Source organism: Typopeltis vanoorti, chromosome 26 (genome assembly GCF_054136105.1).
Source record: "Typopeltis vanoorti isolate ZY-2024b chromosome 26, IOZ_Tvanoo_1.0, whole genome shotgun sequence".
NCBI classification, from domain to species: domain Eukaryota; kingdom Metazoa; phylum Arthropoda; class Arachnida; order Uropygi; family Thelyphonidae; genus Typopeltis; species Typopeltis vanoorti.
In genome coordinates this window covers 11,661,187-11,674,278 of record NC_143574.1, presented here as the reverse complement: position 1 = coordinate 11,674,278, position 13,092 = coordinate 11,661,187, and the positions used below count along the sequence as shown (strand labels likewise).

Genomic DNA, 13,092 nt, shown 5'->3' with positions numbered 1-13,092 from the left:
TAAGGTAGTCAGCCCTACTCCCTGGTGTATCCTATGTCCGTAGTGTTGAGTTCTCAAGGTCGGTCTGCGGGATGAAAACCCCCAGGATAAACTGGGGAAAAACCCTACTGTCCACGCCCAAGACTGGCTAACTTGGCTATGACTGAGGAAGATCCTTCAGCTCCTCACGTTACCAACGGGAATCGAACCTAGGACATTCCTTCCCCAGGCATATGGTTGCAAAGCGCACAGCCACTAGGCTAACCGCGCGGACACTAATATATCAAGAGTGGTTATTAGAGTGTTACAAAATTTGGTTAAAGGTTAAATCCAACATTGGCTGGATAGAGATCAATACTCTATCGTGGGCAGCACGGCTTTGTTGGTCCTGTCTTCGTAATGTATTCACATTTTGTAATAAAGTGACAGCAGAATTGGATAAAGGAAATGACTACATCATGATATGCTAGAGTTTGCAAAAGTATTTGACAGAATAATTCCGCATCGATAATTTCGCAATAGTAGATAAAGGTGATGTATATATCCTACAGGATGATTTAAATAAATTGGCATTGTGGACAAAGGACGGTGATTGCCAATTTAATGTTGCAAAATGTAAGGTCATGAACTTCGATGGAAAAGGTTGCATATGGTGTACCATATTGATGGTATTGATTTGATGAGGCTAGAGACTTGGGAATGGTGGACAGGGAACTGAAATTCAGAGGGCATATTGCAAAAGTTGGTGAAATAGCTCAAAGGATTAATTCGACGTTGAAAAATACGCTAACAAGTAAAGATAGGGAAGTTATTATCCCACTTTCAGGTTCAGATCTTGACTACTGTGCCCAGATTTGATCATTTGGGTTTCTTAGGGGGCCAGGAGGTGGTAGAGAAGATTCAGAGACGAGTAACTAAGTTGGTGACAGGTCTGCGGAATACTTCATACGAGGACAGGTTGATTTGTGAGTTACAAAGTTTAGCTGATAGACGGGAAAATGGGAACATAACAGAAACTTGAGGATCATAAATTATGTGAAGGGAGTTTATAAAATTGATGCACAAAAATGTTTCAATATATGATAAATGTATGTCAGAGAAGTAGGGTCCATCCGTGGAAGAATGTAGTTTGTAGGTATGTGTGTGAACCAGATTTTTTGTGTAGAGAGTGATGAATGAGTGGAATGGATTGCCAGAATTAGTTGTGAGTGGCCTGACAGTGAATGAGTTTAACGAGAGGTATAAAAGGATTTGTGAGTGTAATAGTTAGTTTGGTTCTCCCACGATGAGTCTCTAGACTCCATGGAGATACTGTATAATAATATAATATTATTATTATTTTACGGCATCTCCATGGGATTCAGAGATTCATCGTGGGAGACCCAAATTAACCTTCATACACAAAAATCCTATCATATATCTCCTTGAATCCATTCACCATCAGGGAACTCGCAACCATTTCTGGTAATCCATTCCACTCACTAACCACTCTCCACGCAAAAAATCTGGCCCGTACACTCCTACATACCACACTCTTACACAACTTCCACGGATGGCCTCTAGTTCTCTGGCCATTTGTCATATAATGAAATATTTCACTTGCATCAATTTTATAAAACCCCTTTAATATCTTAAAAAGTTTCCATCAAGTCTCCTCTTTTCCGCCTATCAACTAAACTTTGTAACCTACAATACGTGTTTTTCAACATCCCAGGAGGGTCGTACTTATACACAGGAGCACAAGGCGGTTGCTGGGGTCCCTGAAAAATTAGAGTCAATTTAAGGTCCCCGAACAATGAGAGGAACCCCACAGCCGTCGGCCCTGCATCCAAGTAATCCTTCGAGCTATTTTGCCAATTTTTCAAATATGCCCTCTGAACTTTAACTCTTTGTCCACCATTATCCCCAAGTCTCATCAATTTCCTGTAAACCAATACCATCGATATGATACCCCCATATGCAACCTTTTCAATACCGAAGTGCATAACCTTACATTTTGTAACATTAAATTGACAAGCATTATCCTTTGTCTACGATGTCAATTTATTTAAATCATCCTGCAGGATATCTGGATATCTACATCACCTTTATCAACTATTGCTTTCTTCAGTTTTGCATCATCATCAGTAAACAACTGAATATCCCCCTTCTTAAGTCTTTTCCTGTCATTGATATACAAATTAAAGAGCAGTGGCCCTAGTACTGAACACTGAGGTACTCCACTGGCCACCATCATTCTCCACAATGTCCACAGAGCCGGCTTGGTTGGCCGAGGTTAGTGTATCCGCTCTGCAGCCAAAAGGTTGCGGGTTCGGATCCCGCCGTGGGCATAGATGTTTGTGAATGTCTGTGAAAATACTAGTGGTGGTGTCGGAGGTATATTGCGTTAGTGTAGATGATGAAGGTAGTTGCGGTTCGTTGTAGTTGGTGAAATGAGTGGTGGAGACGGAGAGTTGTAGAGTAGGTACCCTCCCTTAATGAGTCTTTGGACTCCCTGGTGGTGTCACGTAATAATAATTAATTGGTCTGTAGTTTGCTACCTCTGTCTTGGAGCCACCGTTATGCAATGACACTATCTGATACTCTTTCCATTCCCCTAGATTGAACAACTTCGTTAAAGACAATTGCCAATTCTCTTGTGCCCTCACGTACGGGGTGATACTCGTATGCCATCCAGTCCCACTGCTATGTTCCCATTCATATTTTTTTCATTATTCATATCATTCAGGTTCTCTCATCTTGCCTAATAGTTGAACATGATCTCTTCTTGACAGAGAACTCCACATGTTTGGTAACTTCCCAGAACAATAATATTATATAATATAATAAAAGTATTTATGGAATATACACCTTCCCTTCTCGGTTATTTTGTTTAGAATTCCAATTGATACAACTATTCTTCCTTCCTCTTCTATCCCTCCCACACAAACACAATAAAATAAAACAGATCCGCGTTCAAACTTCTGTTTGAAGAGATAGTCGAGTAAACCGGAAGAGTGATAACGTTGCTTTCCGGTGATTGTTAGATGCAAGTATACTTGTAAAATTTACGTTTGCATTTCGCGTATTTTCATGCAGAATTTCATCGATGAAAACTATGCATTTACTGGAGTAGTTTCCAGTAACTTACATATAAATTATTAGAGCACAGGATATTTTATTCGAAGAGTAGTAAACGCATATGAACATAACATACTTCATAGAGGACGGATATGATAATCGTCCTCTTGATTTTTAAGTCTATTATTTTTTTGTAGCCCATCTAGTCCATGGCAATGCTCAATGTTTCCTTTCCATAGCGCTAGACTCCCAGAAGAAAGACCATTGCAATCTAGATTCTAGTCGCAGACTGTAGTCCGCAAATACAGTATAATCGAACCTAAAAAGAAAAGGTTGCTCTAGGAACCTTTCCTAGGCCATCCTATTGGGTTACCAATTTAGATGCTCTTTGAAGAAGAAATTTAGCATCCAGAAAAACGGATTTTTAACTCCTCAGAACAATCGACCGTAGAACCCACACTATTTCAGACAAGAACTTATCCTGCTAGGGTAAGGTACATTTTTTCGCCAGTCCCTTCATCGGTTGTCGCTTATAATTAGTGATAGTGTTTAGTTAGCTATCTCTGATTGGCTACCGGTGGCGACTGAACTCCCACTCAGTCTCCAAGGATCTACCATGTGCAATAAATACATTATACTAAACATACGATCCCCTAGGTTACTGCTCCTAATAAAAAGCAAAAATGGATGTGAAAAGTTCAAACAAGATGCTTTCTTTAGTAGACATAAGGGCCTAAAATATATAGTTCCTAAAGCAAATAAACAAGCAATACACAAACATTATACTTATTTAGCGCCAAAAATACTCAATAGCACTACCTTTAACAATAAGAAGTGAAACTAACCAAAACAAAAACAAAACTCTATTCAAAGAATATTTATTTTGGTACAGAAATGAGAAATCTCTGTTAAAAATAATTGTATAAATGATTGATTTTAGGTAATGGTTTCTAGTATAATTATATTCGAAGATCCAGTCTCATGTGCAAAATGTAATTGTTATTTAATATCAATTAAATAACAATTAAATAATATCAATTAAAAAGGTTGAAACCCAGACCGGTTTCAACCTTTTTTGAGGTCTCCTCAGTGAGTAGCTACACTCTAAATACCAAAAAATATAGATGTAAACTTATATCTCCTCCAGAGATTCTTATTCAAAATAAAAACACCTTGTAGCAACTTGTATAGGTAAAGTTGATAAGGCTGTGTATTACTAAAACCTTGGTATTTAGGGTCTAGCTACTCACTGAGGAGACCTCAAAAAAGGTTGAAACCGGTCTGGGTAGTGACCCCACCCATAATGTATTGCAGTATACATATCTTAGTGAGATGTGCTTTACATTATGGAAAATACTAAGAATAGTGATCAGAGCTTTACCCACCTTTACAATGAGTTGCCCTGGTGTTGCACCACCTTTAGACTTGAACTACGTTCAGGCGCAAACTTAACTGTTTTGCTTATTTGGGATTAGGAGTTAAATAACCAAGTTTATAAAATTACTTGGTAACCCTAATATATATATATATATATATATATATATATTCAGAATTCATTTTTACTCGGTTGGAATATTATAAAAAAGCTTTAATGACTGTTACCGAGAGATAAAAAGATGACAAGATATATTTAAAATAAAATTTTAAATAAAATAAAATAAAATAAAAATATTCACACATTTTAAAAGGTGTCATTTTAAAAGGTCCCCCAAGAGCCTTCATCTCCTTGCCTTACATCAGCTCTCTTTCACCAAAACTGGCCAAGATTCTCAAGAAATTTAACTTCAAAACTTGCTTCACTACGCTTCCAAAACTTCGTTCATTACTTAGCAAACATAAACAGAAACATCTTCCTACTCAGTTTCCAGGAGTGTACAAGATTTTGTGTGATTGTGGAAAGCCATACTATGGACAGACCGCTAAATCCATCCTTCTACGTTTGGATGAACACCGTAGAGATATCTCCTATAACAGGACTAGAGCCAGCGCTCTCTCTAGCCACGTTCTCTTTTCAGCTAACTCAGACGAAGGCCGCCAACACATTGTAAACTGGACTCAAACTTCTAACATCCATGTGTGCTACGATGAACTCGAAAGAAAGATTGTCGAATCTAGGGAAATTTCTCTAGATTCCTCTCATATCAACAACAGCCTGAGTTACAATCTCTCTGACGCACACGTTGCTTCTGTTCAGTACTGGCGCACTCACGACAGCGCGTAGTATACGTTTGTTTGGAACTCATACTACTCGCATTTGTTCTTCAAACACGCTACTGTCTTTTTATCTTGTTCTGTTATTACAATTTTAAGTCTCTGTAATTTTTTATATATATATCTTTGATTGTGATACCTGAGGATGTTAATTTATTCAACGAAACTAGTAAACTAGTAGTATCTTTTTATATATATATACAGGGTGTTCGGGATAAATTTGACATATTTATAATTAATTATATTTTTCCGTAAGTTACATGTATTAACACACACTTCTCTTCATTTAAAAGTTTGGACCCTTCTTCATTCATATACAAGATGTCAGAAAGGATGGATAGCTGGAACCCACCTGAATCATGGAAGAGAATAACTTGTATCATGATGATTCGTGCCCGCCATCAAAATAAGGATATTACGACTGCTGCCCAATGCTCCCTGAATACAGTAAAAACAATCAGGCATGAACTAGAGACTTGCAATGGTGACTACGAGGATGTAGCAAGAAGAAAGATCCCTAGCAGACGATCTGATTGCGTTCGTACAGCAGAATTCCTCGCAAATCTGCAGGAACAGGTGTTGAAGAACCCTGGCATTGGAATTCGGGCTTTGTTCGTGGAGTTGCTAACTGTAGTCAAGCCCTGGATAACAAGGGTAGCCAATGGTAGGCCGTATGTATGGCAGCAGGATTCGGCCCCTTGCCACACCTCTGGGAAAAGTCAAAAATGGTTGTCTGAAAATTTCTACGACTTCACCAGTCCAAATGTTTGGCCTCCAAACTCCCCAGACCTTAACCCCATGGATTATTTTGTATGGGGCGCAGTTGAAAAAGACACCAATCGCACTTCCAGTAATACAAAAGCCCAGTTAATGGATAAAATTAAAACAGTTTTTGCGGCCCTTCCCAGGGAGACTGTAGCATCAGCTTGTTCGAGGTTCCGAAGCAGAATTGAAGCTGTGATCGATGCTAATGGTGGTTATTTTGAGTAAATCTTGTTGATAGTATTGTAATTAACTCTGCCTGTAATGTTTTTTTGTCAATTCATTAAATTTAATAGATACAAAGAAGATTTTCTTTTTCCTTACGAAACTGTCAAATTTATCCCGAACACCCTGTATATGTGTGTGTGTGTGTGTGTGTGTGTGTGTGTGTGTGTGTGTGTGTGTGTGTGTGTGTGTGTGTGTATACATATATATATATACATACACACATATATAGTGGTGCCTATCTTAATGTAAAATTCTTTACTTGTTTTTTGCTATTAAAGAACTTTATTATTTTATTATTATTATAATAATACATCATACATCAATAATAATAATAATAATAATAATAATAATAATAATAATAATAATAATAATAATAATAATAATAATAATAATATCAGCACATCATTCCTATTCTGTAAATTATAAAATAAAGTACTTTACCGAAATTTTATATATATATATATATATATATATATATATATATATATATATATATATATATATATATATATATATATATATATATATATATATATATATATATATATATATATATATTATGCTTGCTGCATTGGTGTATTTAAATAAAATTCCTAATATCTGAAATATGTAATAACTTCTCACAGGCTTGAATATATTACAGGATACGAAAACAACAAGAAACATATATTATCGCTATATATAAGACAAGATGGCGGCAAAATACATTATTGCACATATAAAATTTGAGGTCAAAGTTTTTATCTTACGATTTCGTTATTCACTAAGAAAGCATTAATAGTATTTAGATGTAAGAATATTAATTTAATATTATCTGTTTCATTATTTCTACTTCTACATTACATATTTATACATATTTAATATTACGCGAACAAGTATACATTTATACTTGTATTTATATTATATATTTATTCGCGTACTATAAGAGTTTAGCATTAAACTCTTTATTTTATGTATTATTTGTAATATTATGTTATTTGACCTTCAAATAAGCACTTCCCCATCTTATATTCCTTCTGTTCCGCTCTCTCTCGCTACCCTAACTACTTACCTTTATCGGGCAAACGCCGTGGTCATAGGGAAACCCTATGTCAGTTCGCAGTCAGGGCATTGTCCTTGACTGATTACCGAATATGATGTTTTGTTGCTTCTTTTGCATGTGTCCCGTAACTTTTTTCCCTCACACTTTTAAATAAAAACATGTTTTATAGCATAAATTAGGTTATAAAAAAGATATTACCTTGATAGCTTGAAACGCAAGAGGAGCACTTCGCTTGTTGAACTTGTCTCGCAAAACTTTCTCTAAGTTCTGAAATTCCGTGGATTCCGTACTCCAGCTCAACCACGTCTGACAAGGTCGGCTGCTTCCCGGAAGGTTTTTTTTTCTTTTTTTTTTTTATTAGCTGAAGATAAACAGATGTAACCTGATGAGCACTACATTAACGGTATACAAATATTTATAAACCGATTAGTAACCCGATAGTTCACAGAAGTATTTGAACAACACTAGGCGATAGCTTTCGTTTGTATATTAAACCAATAAAACCGAAATCTTCCTTAATAATAATTAATAATTATAATAAATATATATAAAATAAATAATAAATAAATAATAATCTTCCTTTATAATTAATTAATAAAATATTTATTATTTTAGTTGATGAATTATTCAGTATTCGTCTGCTGCTAATGAATTTATATATTTGTTTTTCTGCGCATGCTTCCACCTAATTACCGACCAAAATATTATCCTTTCCACGTCTCCAGTAATATTGCTGTGTTGTAAAGTTCATAGTATGAGCATGCGTAACAAGAACATTATTTTTATTCTGTAAATTAACTCAAATTTGTGGTTAAAGCACAAGTTATTGGAACTATAATAGCTATTAGAAATAGGAAACGCTTTTTATTATGCACATTATGCACTTACAGCCTGGAAATCCTGGAAATCAAAATCCGGAAGAAAACAAAAAAAGTGAAAGCTAACAGGAAATGAGCCACCTTATTTATATTCTCGTCGTTCGCGGTAAACAAACCCAGAGAGAATTCTGTGAACTACTTGGCCTTCCCAGCACACTACAATAGCAGCATTGGTGTCAATAGAACAGTACTAGTAGTTTTTTTTTTTTTTTTCACATCGTGAGATATCCAAGCTAATAGATTTCAATATAAATAAAATAATAAAGTAAATACTACACATTACACTTTGATCATAGCAAAAAGGCCGAGAAGCGATACGTGTAATTAAAATGAAAAAAAAAAAAAAGTGGTATTATATGGGGGTATTCAGGAGAATATTCAGAATCACCATTTCCTTCCCCCTACAACTCAGATGGGGGGAGGGGAGATCGTGATCCTCATTTTCTTTGAGTTAATCCTTGTAATTTTTTAGTGCATTGCATGAGTCAAAAGAACTTTATCTGCAAATATGCAAAGTTAAAAAACCACCCAAAGTATTAAAAAATTAAAATTGTCAGATCTCAGTAGGCGTATTCAATAATTACGCTTTTCTTTTTTAATTAATTAATCCACAATTCTATTAATTATATTAATTAAGATAACTGAGTGAAACAATGTCATGTGAAAAAATGGATTGAGAAAGATAGTAACTGGAATATCCGTGCTATGGGATTCGAGCAACTTAATGATCCTCAATGAGACTATTGAAGTATAATACTTATATGGTAGCACGTGCATATATTAACTGATTATTCATTTTATGCTTATGCATGATTATGTAATGATGATCGTGCTAAGAGGGGATGAGGTCTGGGATTGATCTAACCACTGAAGTAAAGAAAACTCACTGTCATGTTCCTCGAACCACTTCAACACTTTGCGGGCTTTGTGGCATGGTGCATTGCCTTCATTGCCTTGCTGATACCCATTTGACAATGAGTAAACTGCAGCCATGAATGGATCAACATGATTACCGACAATGTTAAGATAGGATATGACATTCAGATGGTTTTCAACTGGTATCGGAGGACCTAACTTGTGATGAGAAAACATCCACCATATCATTACACCTGAGCCATTAGCCTGACAGTTGTTACTTAGCAGGAAAATTTCATGGACTCATTTTGTTGCCGATATATTATGCTTCTGCCATCAGCATGATTCAATACAAACCGGGACTAGTCAGACCAATCGACATTTTTCCACTCGTCAGTTGTCCAACGTTGTTCACTCGCCCAACGAAGCGCATTTTCCTGTTCTTAGCTGACAGCATTGGGACCAGACATTGTCGTCTTCTGATGAGCATTTCAATTTAGCATGAATTAACCGATCCCAACTCAATCAGGGATTTTTCTCCCAAAAAGTCGGTTTTTTTTTTTTTTTCCTCCGAGAAAAATAGACAAATTCAATGAAAACACACACGCCTAACAGAAAAATGGATTCATATCATGGCCTCAGTTGAATATACTGAAATAACCAGGGGCGGCTCGTGCATAGGGGCAGTGCGGAACTGCAGCACCTCCAATTTTTCTCGATATATAAATATATTAATTGATTTATATTTGCTTGTAATATTTAATTTTATCATCAACAATCCTATACAATTCTCTTCTTTTGTATAACAAATAATAAAAATCCATCTTGTAGCACTTAGGAGGGCGCTAGCAGCACTGTGTTTACCACAGTGTCATATTGCTACGCGCGCAAGCATATGCACGTCATAGTGAGATGCGAGCTATTAGCATAATGCGGCACTGTCCGTCGCAGAACGCAGGACATATATGGCGTAGAGGGTGAAGCTTGACACTTTTTATATTCCCTGTTGTCTGTTTCGGGAGCAGTGATGAGAGATTTGTGAGCTATTTTAGCTCGCCCTGAGTGGGCAGAAGTGGTTATGCGTCGTTGAGTGTTAGGATGGCTTTCGGTCTTTTATGTTTCCAGTGGTCATTACCGTCATAGTTACCGGCTTGTTGTATTAGTTGGTTTGGATGCGTAGATGTCTTCATAAAGAATTTTTCTGCTAGGGAGCGTAGTAGTGGAGAGATGTAGGGGATAGTTATGTCCCGGTGGACTGGGCGTTCCTGATGAATCACGGGGCGTCCAGTATCATTCGCAGGCACTTGTTCTGTAGTCTTTGTAGCTTGAGGATGTTTGTCTTGGAGGTATGGCTCCAGGCTGTGTAGGCGTATATAATTGTGGGTGGGACGGATCACGGTCTTGTAGAGTAGAATTTTGTTTCTTGAGCTTAGTTTGCTGTGTCTGTTGATCAAGGGGTATAACTGGGCGATAACTTTTGAAGCTTTGGTGCATGTGCTCTTGATGTGGCTGTTGAAGCATAATCGTTTATCAAGAAGTATTCCGAGGTATTTTGCTTCAGTTTTCCAGGGAATTTTAGAGTTGAACAGGGTGATGTCTCCTTTGGGGAATGCTTGTCTTCTTGTGAAGAGTATCATTGTGCTTTTCTGTGGGTTGGATTGTAGTCGCCAGTCTGTAAACCATTTTTCTCGATTCAGGATGGTGTCTTGTAGTCTTTTGGTTACGAGATGTGGTTGGCGGGATCTGGCTAGTATAGCCGTGTCATCAGCATAAAGGGCGATGGTGGATGTGAGAGAATTTTGAGAGCTGTCTGCCATATAGATGTTGAACAGGATCGGGGCCAGCAGTGATCTTTGAGGAACTCCAGAGAGTGGTTTCCGTTCGGTTGAGACTGTTTCATTGATTTTGACTTGCATCTTCCTGTTTGAGGTGTATGATTTAATCATGTGTATCATGTTTAGTGGAAGGTTTGTGATGATAAGCTTGCAGAGGTGCCAGATCTTATTGAAGGCCTTTGAGATGTCTAGGAAGACGGCTCCAGTGTGTTGATTCCAATTAAATCCTGTGGTGATGTATTCTACCAGTCTATGGATCTGTTGGGTGATGCTGTGATTTGGGCGGAAGCCAAATTGCTCTTGTGGAATGATATTTAGTTGGTTGACATGATCTTGGAATCTGATGAGGATGATTTTCTCTGCTATTTTCCCTAAGTTGGATAGCAGGCTGATGGGACGGTAATTTTCAGGTAGGTGTGGGTCTTTGCTTGGTTTGTGAATTGGGATGATGTCAGCTATTTTCCATGACTGGGGGAAGTGCTGCCATTTGAGGATGGATGATGTTTGCCAGATGTGCTATGGCTTTGCATGGTAGTGCCTTGATGACTTTGTTAGTGATGCCGTCGGGACCTGGGGCTTTTTTGATCTTGAGATGGTTGATGATGCCGATTATTTCGGTAGGTGAGGTAGGCATTATAGGGCTTGGATTGACATCGGGATGATTTACTGTGAACCTGACTTTATGATGGATCTTGTATACATGGCTGATGTTTAGGTTCTCATATGCAGGACTGCATTGTTTCTCTAGGTTTCTTGCTATGGCTTCGGCTTTGTCAGCATCTGTGTATGCAAGGTGCTGTTCTGCTTGGAGAGGGGTGGATTTGCGCTTGTTCCTGAGGTTGTTTAGGAATTTCCATACGGAATGATTTGCTGTGGAGATGGAGGTGAGCTTGTTGTCCCATTGTTGATTCCTGTGGTTCTGGAGAGCTTCTCGGACAGATTTGTTTAATCTGTTGAGGGCTGTTTTGTCCTGAGGAGCACGAGTATTGTGGTAGCTTTTTCTTTGTCTGTTTTTTTTTCCCTTATTAAGTCTATGATTTCTTCCGGGAGGCAGTTTTGTTTGTGGGTAATCGTGGATACTGTGGCTGCTGTTATGGCTTTATTGATTTGATTGGTGAGGTTCTTTATTGCCGTGTCTATTTCTTCCTTGGCTTTTATATGGGGAACCGGACCAATGTGTTCTGGTAGCACTTTCCTAAGTTTCTCCCAGACAATGGAGGTCTGGGGGGAGGTGACTGGTCTTTGTTCCTTAAGTCAAGTAGGATTGGGTTGTGGTCTGATGATAATTCGTTCAGTGCGTGAATGCTGTACTGGTATTTGATGTTGTGTAGGATGGCGATGTCTAGGATATCGGCTGTGCCAGTTGGACTGTGGTGGGTTAGTTCTGTGGGTCGTGTTACGACAGCGTTGTTTAATCCTGTGTAGCTGAAGAGGATACAGCCATTTTTATTTGTGGTTCTGCTGTTCCAGGAGGGATGTTTGGAGTTTAAGTCCCCGGCGACGATGATGGATTCGTTTATGCCCAATACAGCATCCAAGTCAGAAAATAGCAGGGTCTTAGCGGGGGAGTTGTAGGCGGCATAGATTTCAAGTCTTCCAGTTGAGTTTGTGTGGACTTCGACACTGGTGAGTTCTAGGTTGGAGGTTGGGGGGATGAGTGTTCCATTGTGCCTGATGCAGTTCCTGATAAATATGGCTGTACCACTGCCTCTGTAGTACAGTCGGTCATTTCTATACATTGTGTAACCTCTTGGTTTTGGATTGTCTGCAGGTCTTAGATGAGTTTCATTAATTAGGATGATTTGTATCTGTGAGAGAATTCTTGAAGCTCCAATGTCTTGTTTTTTAGGCCATTGGTGTTCCAAGCGGCGATCTGTAGTGAGTCTGGGAGTAATCTAGTTTTGCTCATTAACAAGCAAAGATAAGATGGTTTGAGTTTCTTTTAGAAATCTTTTTGTGGAGTTTGGTGAAGGGTTTGACTTACTGAAGTCTTGAAGCATGTTTGCCAATAACGCTGTGATGACTGTTGTCATGTTTGGAAGAATTTGGTCCTGTTGGATATCTTTGGATGGGCGGGCTACTTCAGCGTATGTCCTGCTTCGACGGTGGCTTCCCAGATTGTTGGTATTTTCCATTTGTGAGAGCTGGTATTTTGTTGTCTTTTGTTGAGTGTCAGGCAACTGCGGAGCCGTCGACTCTGATGCCTGTGGGCAGGGTTGAGAGATCTGTTTCCTTTTGTTGT

General features: G+C 38.0%; 1 protein-coding gene across 1 annotated transcript in view; it reads right to left on the bottom strand.

Moving 5' to 3' along the window:
- Window positions 1–7,569, bottom strand: part of LOC150092326 (uncharacterized) — a 279,626-nt gene extending 272,057 nt beyond the window's left edge. The window contains exon 1 of the mRNA XM_090414847.1: window positions 7,481–7,569. The gene's annotated coding sequence lies outside the window, so the exon portion shown is untranslated. The remainder of the gene's footprint in view (window positions 1–7,480) is intronic.
- Window positions 7,570–13,092: the final 5,523 nt, after the last annotated feature.